The 15242-nt window shown below is 36.8% G+C and overlaps 1 protein-coding gene and 1 long non-coding RNA gene across 2 annotated transcripts in view; one reads left to right on the top strand and one right to left on the bottom strand.

The window, feature by feature from the left end:
• LOC116174933 (UNC93-like protein) overlaps positions 1-10527 on the bottom strand; it is a 67066-nt gene extending 56539 nt beyond the window's left edge. The window contains exon 1 of the mRNA XM_031492973.1: positions 10186-10527. The gene's annotated coding sequence lies outside the window, so the exon portion shown is untranslated. The remainder of the gene's footprint in view (positions 1-10185) is intronic.
• Positions 165-1540, top strand: LOC116174935. Its single transcript, XR_004146198.1, has 3 exons — positions 165-314; positions 429-787; positions 1191-1540. It is a non-coding gene; the product is annotated as an uncharacterized LOC116174935 (long non-coding RNA).
• Positions 10528-15242: the final 4715 nt, after the last annotated feature.

Genomic DNA, 15242 nt, shown 5'->3' with positions numbered 1-15242 from the left:
ATTACGAGCATGCCTGCTCATTCACTGTACCTGAAGGATAATAAAGATTTACATAATATTTACAACTTTATCGATTCTTCATGAAATGGCAGTAAATTACGAAACATCGACGGTAATTACACATAAATCAAAATGAAATACGACCGTACGAAATGTGAATTACAAGTAATTTCGCTCTTTGCCACCCACACCTTCTCTTGCCAGACGTAAGTGATCCCTCGGCGAAAAAGGAGGAAATTCGGGTTACTGCCTAAGAAAAAACTTAGAAATTCATCGCAGGCGCACCGATTTCGACATGCGTTCGAAACTATCAGGTAAATTGATACCTCATACATAATTCAGTAATTGTTTTTACCTACTTAAGAGACCATACTTGGTTTTCTAATGAGTGTCGGAATCGAAACGTTTTATAATGGATTTGTTTGCAGTGAATTAGCGCCCATTTTCGAGGCGTAAATTAGCGCAAATCTTCTGGGCACATATTGATCTAGGCAATTCGTCCCAGCACAATGCGGAAAATGTGCCTGTCGTAAATTTGTCCAGATGCAAGATAAGGAATTTAGAATATGTTTGTGGATCGGGTTGTTTGAATAATCCTATTACAAGATTAACGGTGGAAATCAAAATAAATTAATGGAGTTCGCTCCATAAAATTTAATTAGAGGCCAATTAGCAAAATTCTGCACCATTAATAACCGTACATGCAACGCTTCATGTTATCACTGGTTTATCGTACGTACTTTACGACTGCATGACCAATTTTTGAAAACAATTTTTTTTATCACAGGTAAGTACACGTCATTTTCAGCGCAGTTTGCGTTATCGGGTATACTGCAATGTATAACATACGGGGGTGACAGTTTGAAGGTGAAGCATTATCGGTACACTCTGTTTGTAAAACTCCTTTTGACATTAACAACGTTTAATATTTATTTAAAGACGTAGGTAATTAAGTAAATTTTGTAGCAAACAAGATGTTTTTAACATGTTAACGTCATGGAGACGGAGAGAATACGTGTAGGAACGATGTGGCAATGATAAGAGGTCGTTTTGCCCTCATTTGGGAGCATCATTTAAAACACGTTCCCAGATTTCGCTTAAAAAAATGACTAGTACACGATTTTATTGCTTTAAAATGCGACAGAAGAAGCAGAATGATTCAAAATGTGGCTAACATAATAACATTTTAGTTACACGACGTTGGAACATGCAAAATTTAGTTCTAGCCCATCCAGGCAGCGAGTCTTACCAAAATCCAAAAAAGTATGGGATAAACCGAAGACCGGAATAGTCGCATTGAAGTACTATACATACAAAACGGTGCATGGGATGGGAAGCAGCGACGAATTATCCATAAAGCACAAATTGACTTCCATTTCCCGCAAACCGTTCAAAATTCAACGGCCCTTTCGATATCACTTCACTCACTTTAGCCGATTCAGATCCTCCTGTATGATAATGTTTGTGGCTTGTTAGTCAACAATCAATCAAGTTTTTACATTTTGTATTGCAACAAAATAACACTAAAATGCGTTTTTTCTCTTCTTTTCTTTATTATGGACCATCCACTTCTCATCTCTCCTCTCCTCTTCCAACAGATCACTCCTGCTTCGCCTTGTCCTTTCCACCTTCTGGTAACTCCACAGATTTTACATTTTCTTTCTTCTTCTTGTTTCCATTTCTTCTTCCCTCTCTCCTCATTCCCGCATCTGAATCTCGCCATTGTTTCAATACTCTTTGTTCCACCGTATAAGTGTTTTGGTAACCAGGCCCTTATTAGTTCCTGTGACTACTGCTTTCTCGTGCACTCTTCGCCCTCTGTTGTTGAACTTGTGCATCAATGTCCCTTTTTTCAGCTCATTTGACATCCTTTCTCCTATTCCTCTCCTGCTTTCGACATATCCATTTCTATTCTTTCCGCATTCTTTTTTCGTTCATCCTCGTTGTCAAGCATTCTTTTCTAATTCGCTTTCTCTTTCACTTGAACCTTACCGCCTGTAATCCCGACGCTATCCTTATCTTCTCCATTTTTGTTTCATCCTCTAATGTATAATTTGGTGCTTTTTCGTTTAGCACTAACAGCTTTTTTTATTATTCTTCCACCCCCACATCTCCGTTTCGTACATAAGCCAGGTATTTCTCGTTCTGAAGTCGTTCTTAACCCCTCTGCGCTCACACGTCTCTCATGGCCATTTTTTAGCGCATTTTTTAAGAATTAAAAAAAATGTGGTGCTCTTGTTTGCGTTTTGTCCGCCCGTCCGTCCGTCCGTCTGTCCGGACCCACTTCTACTGGTCCTAAAGTCCTGGAATTTTTTTGCAGTAGGTAGCCTATATCTTGAAGAAACGTGCATACGACAACCAATTGGTCTCAGATTTTGCATACGCATGCCTTTAGTGGTGCCAAGTTACACTTTAGGAAAGGGGGGGGGCACATTTTCTACCCTTCATGGTATTCTAATGAAAGGTCTCATGGAAATAAATTGGTTTATACAAACTATAACTTTCCCGTGCGACTCTTTTTCGAGATCAGAGAGCGACGGAGCCGTCCTTCACCCTCTTATCAAAGTACGGGGTGGAGGGGGAGGGGGGGGGGGGGCGGAACTAGTTTTATCCTTCATGGTACTCTAATGAAAGATCTCAACGAAAGGAATTAATTTCTATCAACCATAGCCCTCCACCTCGACCTCTTATCGTGATCGGGAATATTCCCTTATACCTTAAGAACGGATTGTCGGAATAGGGTACTCACAAAGGGCGATTAAGACGTCTGCAAGAAATATATCCATTGGTGATGTCAAAACAAAAGCTATTTCGGTTAAAAAAAATGAGCTTTATCTGCACAAGAGTTGTGCACAATTTATACCTGTTTTCAATAGGCCTCTGATTTGTGCATGTGCCCCATTGTACCTTTTGGCATTTGGTAGCTCCCTACATTTTCATCTCTTTTTTTCTCCCCCCCCCCTCCCCCCAAATCTCATATGTTGAAATTTTCTATAATTAACTCCACCCCTTTCGTTTTCCCAATACCTCCCCATTCTTCCCAACACCCCTTCATTTGTTCTACCTCTGTTGCCATGATCACTACGCCGACCGCGTATGCTAGGGAACATATCTTTCTTCGTATCACTACTACCCCTCCACTTGGGCCCTGTCTTACTTTTTCCATATCTACTATTATGTAGAGTCGCTCAAATTTGAAAACAAAACCATAGGCGTGTGGGAAATGAAGAGCCCTTTCCAATGATATGTCACTCGACCCAACGTTCAATTTAAATTATCGAAGGGGTGGCAACCCTGCTTGGAGGGTTGACAGCAGAGGTGTAAATTTTAAAGTAAAAGATGGTGCCCTTCCAATCAAAATCGGCGCGTTTTGCGTTTGTTTCAAAACCTATTTTTTATTCGTTTTCGTTGGGCCACCCTGTATATACAGCCGATCGTTCCTTTCCTTTTGTGAAACCCATTTGTTTCCTCCAACATCCTTTTCTCTTCCATTTCACTTTCTAATTTTTCATTCGGTACCATTGCATAGATTCGTCATTATCGTGATTCCCCTATAATTTTCCACACAATCTTTATCACCCCTTTTGAAAATCGGCACTATTACCCTGTTCTTCCATTCTTCAGGTAATTCGTCTTCTTTCCATATCATATTTACTAGATTCCGCATCGTTTCCTTGCCCCTATCTGTGGCCTTATTTCGTATTTCTCTCTCCCTGTCGCTTCCTCTCTCTTTGACCTTTTTAAATGCTGCTCCATCACCTCTCTGGTTATCTAATCTCCTTTAACCTCCTCTCTTCCTTCGCCATCATTTCTCTCTCCTGTACACTCTCTGTTTCACCACTCTTTTCATTTTTCTCTCCTCTTCAATTATTTGTTTCCACGTTATTGCTTTTTTAATACCCCCCATACTATTTCACTCCTCCTATTTCTTTTCCTTGTTCCTCTGGTCTCCTTCTATACAACTCCAGAGTGTCCAAAACTATATATCTTTTGTGCCTCTTTCCCTTTCCCCTTTCTCTCTTATTCCATGGACGCAGTTTTCTTGTTTTTGCTGTAGAATTCAATTTTATGTTTGTACCGCGACGACTACGAATTACAAAATAAATGTTGTTTCTGGACTGCTAATGCGTTGATCGCTTATGTAAGGTATGGATCACTATATGCCGCTAACGGAGCCAGTCGACACCGTTTTGGTTAGTGCTTTCAAAAAATATAATCAGCACTTCATCAGACCCCTACCTATATCTCCGAAACGATTTTCTGCGCTCAAGCAAAATACGAAGCACTAAGCAAGCACTAACAATCGACACGGACCATGTCGTTAGTGCTTTCAAATCGGAGGGTCCCTGTACTTGTGAAACGGCATTGTGCGTAGTTGCGAAATATGAAGCACTAAAAGACACTAACGAAGCACTAACGGTGGACACGGGTCGTTAGTGCTTCCAATGACAGTGCTAACCTTCTCGCACCTCCGCTTCAAGTTCATCTCTGCCGTAGAGTAGTTTTGGTTGCCTCTACTCCAGGCGCGTTCTTTTACTGTTTTTTTAACCAGATTTGTAAATGAATGTAAATGTTGTGCAGCTGATGAGTGAGCATGCTTCCCATGTCATGTTCTTTGCACCAAGAATCATCCATTCAACTCCGAACCGATTTGATCAATTGGGGGGAGGAAGGGGGGGGGGCGAGTCGACGCTTCAGAAACGCCGTCGAACTACGATGTCAACGCAAAAAACCGATAGTCGATACGCCTCAGTTCCTCCACCACGGCGTCTTAACTTTGCCGTCTCGACACGCCTTCTCCCATTTTTCCCAGGTGAAAATCCGCCACCATGCAGAAGCACGCCACTGACCACAAACTTAAAATAGGTACGTAGATTGGTAGCAAACTGTTTATACGAGTAATTTTGGATACCATAAACAGCTTCTTTTAAAAAAGTGTTATTTTGAAGATATATTCAGTATTCCAGACAACATTTTCACTCTGTATACAGTGCACCGAAAGTCCCTGAACGGTTACATATCTCCGTTATCTATGAGCCGATTTTCTTCAAATTATATTAGAATTTTAGAGTAAAAAGCAAAGAATTTGACCATAATCGCAATTTTTTTGCACTTTTTGGACTGGGTGAATATTCCCAAACCGAACATAGGAATTAACATGGGAAAAGGGATTTTTGTAGATAGTTGCTCCCGATTGCTCCCCATGCTACCTTAGAGGGTTTATAATGACACCAATCGAAAGAAGATTTTTTTCCTCGTCTAATGATATACGAATTAGTTCATTTTCAGGTGCATTACTCACTATTTTATAAAAAATTCGGCAATAAATCCACTTACCAAAATCAAAAAGCAGATTCAAACGTCGAAATCAATATCAATTTATGACAACTGGCATTAATTTTTTTGTAAAATGCGGTTCAGTGAGGGAAAAGTATTTATAATAAACAACGTCTACAGCGGAAATATTTACTCTAGTACGCGATATTTGTTTTCGGTGCATTTTAATGAGCGTTCCATTCCGTATGTGTGAAAACCTATTTCAATTCTTTAGGAAATTTCCATAGCTTAACATGATTTTGCTAATTGGATTTATTGCCGAATTTTTGATAAAATAAAAATAAAAATGAGAAATACAAGTGAAAATAAACTAATTCGTTAGAGAAAAAATCTTCTTTTGATTGGTGTCATTCTAAACCCTCTAAGCTCTAAGTGGGAGCAACGATCTGAACAAAACGTTATTCCCATGTTAATTTGCCTATGTTCGGTTTTAAAATATACACCCGGTATAATAACCCCAAACATTTTTTTAAATAGCAAACCCTGTATATTATTTATTTTTGAATATACGATAAAAACCTACGTTTAAAAATACTAGCAACAATGTCTTTAATTAATCACTTTCTATTTAAAAAAAAACCGGACAAACCTGAAATGAAAAAAATTGCAGTGACCAGCACAGATATCACTTGCACATACGTATAATTATTAGGAAAGCGACTCTGTATGTTGACTGTTACCGTTAAGAAGCTTTTTAACCACGGATCTATTAAAAAATACTCTGTATAAATTATATATTGTAAGAATTGCTCCTCTCCTTTGATAAAATCAATCCTAACGAAAATTACGCTCTGTTTAGACGACATGGGATTAAACATAGACAAAATTAAATTACTAAAGAGGGTTCTTCTGTTCCAACAAAAATCTTAAACTTTGAACATTGGAAATGTTTATGTTCGTATATGGGTAGAAAAATTACGACTTTCGCTCAAAACCAAAAGTCAATGGTGTCGCAACAAGTGATGATTGTCCCGTACTCGACTGCAATCGGTAGATTCAGGAAAAGTCGCGGATACTGTCGATACGGTACATACTTAATAGTGCGTAATTGTTTTGTTAATTCCAATCTAAAATTATCGCACATATCCTTTAATAGTAGATATTACGAACATGTTATGAAAGTTATTCAGAAGCTTGACGTTAAATCTGTGATCTGAACGAATAAGAGTTATTTGTGTTTCACATATGGCGTTATACCATTATCATTTCATGGTTTTCGAAATCTGTGAATTTTTAAATCTCTTTAAAAGTTAGCAAAACGTTTCATAAGAGTTGTTCTAGCAGTAGGATCATATACTTTTGCTTAATATTTGAGATCTTAATCTGTGTCTCAACCCAAAACTTTGCGGCGGCGGCGCAATTTAATTTCTCTAAAAAAAATTCGAAAAATGGTCAAATCGAGGGTCAAATTATTAATTAATTAATTAATCTCTCGTAGTAATTGTGCACAATATTGCTCCTACATTTTCTTGATATCTTTTATGGTAAAGGAAAATAGTATCCGGGGATGGTACACCCTGTATATTATATAGTGTGTACACCGTATAAAAACGTTATTTGTTGTTTTGAAAGGCAGACAAAATTTTGCTTGTTTCCAAAAGCTTCGAAGTAAGTGTTTCAATTTTTCTGGAAGAAATACACTCACGTTGCATTAAAGCATCGGATCTACCTCGGGATCTACATTTTTTATCTTGCTGTCTTTCTCACTTATTGTCTAAGTTGGTAGAGCAAAATCTTCATTTTCTCACCAATTTCGTAAGGAAAACGACAAGACACGTTTCCTTAATGTAATACAAGATTCTAGATAATTTTTGTTCTTATCTGGATGTAATTTAATATTTCGCTAAATCCGTAAAATAAGAAGGGCGTATGGACTGGTGTTTTCTTACGGAAATCAGTATCGCGCGCATTTGATGCAAAACGCTAGACAAACCGAAAAAAATTATACAAAATAAATGGTTGAAGAGTAAATTGCTCACAAAAAGTCTGCGACGATATATGTCTTCTATTTAAATATGTGTATGTTTCTCCACAATATCTATCAATGCACGACTTAAGTGAGTTCTTTGATGTTCGCAGTCCACTAGTGATTTTGATCGACATATTCTCGATTTCAAAGCTGGTTTTGAATCGATTACACATTCGTAAACGTTGGAAAAATCATGCGATTATTTTTTCCACATATTATAAAGGATGTAATTTTGTACAAAAAACTTAAGAATCTTAAACCATCTACAAATAATAATTATTGAAAGGTAGTGCAGATATCAACACGAAAATGCACTCACTCGTTAAAATCCTTGTTATTCATAAACGGTAGAAGAGATATATACCCGAATTATCTTTAGTTTGCGCGAACGACTGTTGTTTTGGAGAATATTGTGATGCCAACGTATTAACAAAATTAAAAAAAAATCATTTCAAACCACAATAAACATTGGAATTACATTTTTCAAAGGATTTTTTCTGTTTTCAGGTTACCTGTCAATCGAAATTGTCGTTTACATTGCGCCAATCTCACAATTTACAATGAAGCACTGTCCATATGACTACTTACCTATTCTTTTCAATTGATTGCAAAGATGCTGTGTACATAGTGACGACGTCTAAGGAAAATTTGAGTATACCGTCGCGGTGCTTTGCGTGTGAAGTTTAGTCATCTACAATGTTCCTTATATAATTTTTTCTTATCCAATTTGGTTTTTCCTACGTTCTGAGGTAAATGCACGCGATCGCGATTTTCGTACAAAAACGCCATAAGACTTCGGTAGTGAAAGCGTGATAGAATGCAGGCTTCCGTCTTTTTCTTACATTGTATCGACTACGACTTTGTTACACAATCTAATCAGCAGTTCATTTTACGCCGTGGATCTTAATGATTCCTATTTTGCAATTTTTTGACCACCCTGGGCGAAAATCAACCTACAGCTCGACCTACTGATGTATTTTCGGAAGAAGCACACATTTTAAAATGACAATAATCTTTTAGGCGTACCCGTACGGCTACGACTTCTTGGAGCACACTGTAGATAAGGTGTGTCAAGGATTCGGCAGAAGTTAATGGTCGAACTGCAGGAGCAACAGAGACTCGTTGGGGAACGTTACGCAAGTTAAACAAATTTAAGATTTTTGCGAGAACAGAAGAGCCCCCCTTCCCTCTTTGGTAAGTTAGCTTGATTTTTTCGAAGGAATTGGGTAATTCTTATAAACGTTCTGATATGTTGGTTCTTCTCCCTTACCCCCTAGCGCAATATCTAATCGAAATCGGTGTTACAGCTTGGAAGGTTCAATGGAAGAAGAAACAAGATACATTCATGCAAATGAATCAAAAATGTACTGTAGGAATGTGTAATTACTGTACGATTGTTGATTTAATGAGAGACAAATTCTAAGGTTGAAATTGCAAAAAAATTCCACTGGAAAAATACTGAAACCAAAAACAAGTCTAATTTGTTTTTAAAAAGCGATATACGAGTATAATTAAACAATTGTCCATTTTCTAAAATCAAGTGTCGTTCCAAAAGCAAAACAAAATCTTTCGGAAATCCCCAAGCTCTCACTTAGCATTTTTTTTTTAAGTTGAAAAGTAAGTGACTACTTCGGCAACCGGAGCGCTCGGTCAGTCAAAGTGGTAGAATAAAACGGAAAAGACAAAGGGAACAAGTCTCGAGTAAAGACGTCAGAAATACCAAAAAGTTGTGAACTTTTTTCTTCACACCGCTACCACTCCCTACTTTGGCTTGGCCCTGCTGAGTGCCGACATTTTACTGCAATTTTCCTTGAGATATTTCGCATGCCACCGACTTAATTTCCTCAAGTTGCATAACATCGTCCCGAAGAAATGCCCACGTTTCGGGAGCGGCTAACAGTCCGTCGCTTGGGAGCTTCGCAGTCACGGAAGCCAATAAAAAGATATTGAACGTTTTCCAACGCGAATTGATGTACAATTGTGCATTTGCATTTATATTGTGGCTATTAAATTAAGCTGTGGCAATTAACGAAATTTTCATTAGTCGTTCAATCGGGGGACGGAGCCGTAATGAGGGCCAAATCGTCTTATAATTTTTCTTTGATGCTTATCCGTTTTTAACAACTTGGAGATTTTAATTTACAAGAGTTCGATTATGTAACAAATTAATAGGTGTAAGTTAATATTGATGTGATGTAACCGTGACATTATATACGTTCTTATCATATAAAATTAATTTCAATTACAATCGAAGAACGTATTGTGTATAACAATAAAACATTACATGCTTTAAAAGCAGATATTATTCGTAAACAATCACAACCTCGGTGATAATTAATAATTAGTGCGCTTTTTTTACAATGACTATGCGATTTTTTTTGGATAAGTTGCTAAAAGCGCACTTACGTAACGTGATTGAAATTCGTCGGTAGAAATTTTGGTGAAACATTCCTTTGTTTTAATTGCGAGAGAAGCTCATTAAGGAAAATTTTCTGTTATAATCTAAATAACGTTAGCTAACGATTTCGAATATTGAGCCCCAGCAAAAATAGTAGCGCGACAGTATCTAAATCCGCGGCATTAAGGTTTAATTCACCATCCAAAAATTCCTCCGACAGCGATTAGTCTGTTGCGATAGATAAACAAAGGAGTGCAATAAGGTTTGCAAATTGCAACAGCAAGTGCGTACAAGGAATTTTATGAATTACAAAAAAAATTCCACAAGATAAATCTTACAACACAACCGAGCGTGAACAAATTTTATACAACATTAATTGTTGCGATGTTATCAAATATAAATCGCAAGGTAAAGTTACTTTCTAATTAATGAAAGTTAATTTGATAACGTCTTTAAATAAATAAATATCAAAAGTACTTACTTGTTAAAAAAATAAAAAGGACAACCACCGCTGCACGGTATAAACTAAAAACACCGCCGCCAATATTCACACAGTAGGTAAAAGTTTTTAAAAAAATTTAAAAAAAAAGTTCAATGTCGGTAATTACAAATGAAAAAATTATAAATAATGAATGCACCTGAATAAACGAGTAGTACAAGACCGCACCATACACAGTGAGTGGCCCGTTACAGGTGAATACCGAGACCGAGTAATACTGATTTCTTTGTGGTGATATTTGCAAATGCTGTCGACTTCCCCCAGAGTTTGACTTTTAGAGAGATAGTTCACGTGCTGTGTACTTTATACAACTCTTAATGGCGAACGAATCGTCATTAACTGAGATACAGAGAGCCACCGCTCTGCACGGTATCAGTATTGTTTTTTCAGGTGAAAAATACGTCAGAAACTGACACTATTTAGAAAAGTTCTGTTTGCGTAGGTATCTCCAGTTTAAAGTGGTTATCGTATTTTTGCGTGTAATGTGCATATCCGAACGTTTTGTATGAATTTCCACAAACCATACGTGATGATAACGTAACGACAAAGCGGAATAATGTGATTAAACTCGATTTTCACCATTGCTGAGTGCCCATCGAGGTTAAAGGATGCAATTTGTATGTTGTCGACTGGTATGAGAACCAGTTTTCGCAATACACAGCTTGTCCACTTGATTGACGAGAAAATGATCACACATAATCAGTTTAATTTTGCAAAACATCCCGCATGAAGCATTCCCATACTTTAATTTCAACAAATTTAAACAGATAAATTAGTCGCTCTTACGCAATTTGTGGTGCGTCACAGGGATCTACGCTAGGACCTTTTTTCCCAAGTGGTTCTGGTTTTAGACTTACACGATCTAGATCTTGGAGTGCACTCGCAATTTGGATGTGGTGTATCTAAAAGGTCCAGGAAGCTACCCACCGATATGAAGCACAAAGGACGTCACCATGCAAAGTCCTTAGTACTTCATTGTGCTTCACAGCAAAAAACCGGCCACACCAACGGCTCAGGAGATAGAAAACCTCAAAGTTAGAGGTCGGAAGTTAGCCACAACTTTTTCATTAATGAAGCACAAATGTCTTGATCTGGCAGAATCCTTAGTGCTTCGCTAGTATTCCTTTGTGCTTCACACTGGAACCCAGCCACACCTACCTACTGAGAGGTATATAACCTCAAAACCAGTAATTACCCTGTAGAGTTATTACCGTGTATTGATTTTGATGAATTGATGTGGACAATAATAAACAAGTATAAATTGTGCACACTCTGATAAAGCGCATTGGGGGGGGGGGGGGGGGGGTTATGGTTGGTAGAAATTAATTCCTTTTGTTGAAACCTTTCACTAGAGTATCATGAATGCTAAAACTAGTTCCACCCCCCTCCCCCTCCACCCCGTACTTTGATCAGAGGACAGAAAGAAGGGCACCAGTAGGTAGAAAACGGTTCTTTTCGGTATTCTAATGAAAGGTCTAATCGAAATAAATTGGTTTGTACAAACTATCACTTTCCCGTGCGACTCTTTTTCGAGATCAGTGAGCGACGGGGCCTGAGGGGGGGGGTTTAAAAATTAATTTAATCTCTCATTGTATTATAATTAAAGGTCTCAACGAAAAATGCGCTTTATCTGTACAAGAGTTGTGGACAATTTATACTTGTTTACCGAAAAGCCATTCTTTCTCCCTAACTGAGTAGCTGCAGCATACATACAGGGTGAGTTTTTTTCACGTCCACTATAGTAGGTATACCGTAAACCGTAAAGAGATACAAAGTCGGTTAAATGGGCAAAGTTATGCAGAATTTTATGCTGATTATTATATATAATTTCTTGTAACCCTACAAATACCAAAGTTATGGCCAAAAAAACCGAAAAATGTCATTTTCGAAAATGCACCGATGTTCATTTATTTTCATATCAAAATTTAACCAACCCTGTGATTTTTTCTCAGCTTTCTGTGCTAAAATAAAATTTTTATGACTTGTGGGTTGTAGAGTAAATCACATCAACTATCTCATTTCTTTGGATTTTGATGTTGTCACTCGATAGAATAAAAAATTTCAAAATCGGCGATACCAAATACTTATTATTTTATTTGGAAATTAATCTTGAATTTCTGGTTTGAAGTTAGTGTATTTCCTGACAATAATTCCAAAGCCGATTGTGATTGAAACCAAATTCACTCGTTTATTGTCCGAAAATACCGAAAATAATATGCTTATTTTCTATGTCACACTTCCTGCTTGTACTGTGAACCCAAAGGCGTTCAACTTAACAACATGCGGCGGTTAAATATGGAATAAATTCATTTCAAAATCAGGTGTGGATTTAAAAAAATGCTCGTACAGCTCTATGACAATTTTTCATTTTTGCATTTTTTTTGCACTAAAGAGAAAATATACAGGGTGCGTTAAAATATTAAAGTTGATTTTTTAAATGGAACAGTATCTTTACAAATACATTTTTGAATTTTGTGTCAAATTCTACGCATAATTCATGTAGCACATCCTTTACCTATCTTTAATTCTTTCGGAGCAAAAGTAAAAAAAAACGACAGTTCAATTTTAGGTACATCCTAAATTTTTTGACTCACCCTGTATATTTTCTTTTTAGTGCAAAAATGCACAAGAAAAAATTATTATAGACGTGGGTGAGCATTTAGCCCAACACTTTCTTTTCAAATAAATTTGTTCCATATTTTAGCCGCTCACTGTACACATTATGCACAGATTTTCAGAGAATAAAAATCCGATAGAACTGAATACCGAACGATCCTCGAGATTTTCGCAAATATTTTTACAACACACCTTAAGGGATTGATTCTGTTCCATCAGATCTGCATAGCTTTAAAACAAATTTTTAAATCGGCATTAGTTTTACTTTTATTTGAGGTGCCTATCTAAATCTAAAGGATTTCATTTAAAAAAATATCTTCACAAATAAAAAATTTGAAATTGCGCGTGCGCAAATACAAAACTTGGGTTGCGCATGCGCAATTTTTTTTATCTGCATGGTTACTTGAGGTTTAAGGAATATTTAGTAACACAAAAAACCGGACATTCATATGTTCTTTGTAACAAGAATTATAAAAGGAACCCTTTTTTGGAGGTTTGGGCCGTAACTTTTTGGCCCGATAGTCTAGCCGAAAAACAATAGCGACCTTTCTTATATCCTGAAGAACATGTGTATCAATTTTCAAAGCGATCGGACGTTTCTACACAAAGTTATCGTGCACACGGACAGACAGACGGACAGACAGACAGCAATACAAAATTACAAACGATCTCGAGGATCGTTAATAATTTCCATGGAAATTGTTGTTCATGCTAATCATGTTAGTTCCCGAACAAACCGGGTTTTTTTATGTAGGTAAGGTGATTCGAAATCGGGGAAAATAAATAAAACAGCTGAATTTTTCCGCGGGCGAAATCCCGGGAGTTGAAGTTGGGACGCTAACGTATACAGGGTGTCTTAAATTGTGGAAGATAGCATGTCTATCTTTGATATTTTTATACATACAGATTTGGTTAAATTGGCAAAGTTGTGTAGTTTTTGATGCTGATCGATATTTTTGAAAAAAATAATACGTTTCGTAGATAATTGGAAAAGTGAAAATCGCCATTTTTAAAAAGTTCAAATATTTTAGTAACAAAGAGAGCGATCGAAAAAACTTTCAAATAAAAGTTGCAAGATTGAATAGGATAAATTCAATGAACGTAGAAAAAAATTTTTTGAAAATGGCGATTTCCTTGTTTCCTTATTTGAAATGGACGCCATATTGGATTTTTACGTCACTCGATAGAGAAAAAAATACAAAATCCACTTATACTAAACACTGAGTATTTCCTTTGGGAATCAACCTTACATTTTGCCTCGAAGTTTACAATGTATTTTTATGAAAATAATTCCATGGCTGATTATGATTGAAACCAAATTGTTTATTGTCTCGCATAGTCACCATCGACACGGCTATGGAATTATTATTTATCCCATCGAATCTTGCAACTTTTATTTGAAACTTTTTTCGATAGCTCTCTTTGTTACTAAAATATATGAACTTTTTAAAAATGGCGATTTTTACTTTTTCTGAATTATCTACGAAACGATTAATTTTTTTCAAAACATCACATTGGAATATCCATTAGCACAAAAACTACACAACTTTGCCATTTAACCGAATCTGTAAGTACTTATAATAATAACAAAAAAACATGTTATCCTACTCAATTTAAGACACCCTGTATAGTGAATTATGCGAACATTATACGTTGCCATAAACTTAGTACAGCGTTTCTCAACTTTTTTTGCCTTCTGGTGTCAATTTTTGGTGTAAAAATTTTCGTGGTCCCAACAGTGCTGTATAGCTGTAAAAGTGTAAACTGTAAAAGGAATGGTGCCAAAAAAATTCTATTTTTCTTTTATGGATATTTTATTTTTGTTTTTGTTTTTTTGTTTTGCACAAGCGCTAAGTATTCTCACCCATCACGACTTCAATAACAAGAACTGCTGTGGCTAACTTCCAGTACCCGACTTCGAGGCTATCTACCGAACCGTAGGTGTGGCCGGTTTCTGGCGTGAAGCACAATGAAGCACTAAGGACTTTGCATGGTGACGATATTTGTGCTTCATATCAGTAGCTAATTTCCTGGGCCCGTTCTATTTTCTTTGACGTCATTTTGGTATCCAAACAATTGTGCAATCAAATAGTTATTTTTCTATGTGAAGTTCGAGCTAGTGCATATTTCCATATCAATAAGCACCATCTTAATTAAAAGACAATAGCTAATTTACCCATTTTGATGTTGACCGCAAGGACTATTCTAATAAGTTTGATGACCTAATGCTGCTTGTTTGATATGAAACTTCCAAGTGTACTGACAACTTATTAGAAATTGATCGATTAGAGTAGCATAGACTAAAGGACCAAACTTTACTTTCGGACTAAAGCGTTGAATGGATTCACTCAACTCCTACTACGTGTTACCTTTACTCAGTAGGCGGAGTGTACTATACAATACTGGACCACCACCAGCTCTAA

The sequence above is a fragment of the Photinus pyralis genome, unplaced genomic scaffold (assembly GCF_008802855.1).
Source record: "Photinus pyralis isolate 1611_PpyrPB1 unplaced genomic scaffold, Ppyr1.3 Ppyr1.4_LG6, whole genome shotgun sequence".
Classification (NCBI taxonomy): Eukaryota; Metazoa; Arthropoda; class Insecta; order Coleoptera; family Lampyridae; genus Photinus; species Photinus pyralis.
Note: the sequence above shows the minus strand (reverse complement) of the source record. Positions and strands in the feature narration are given on the sequence as shown.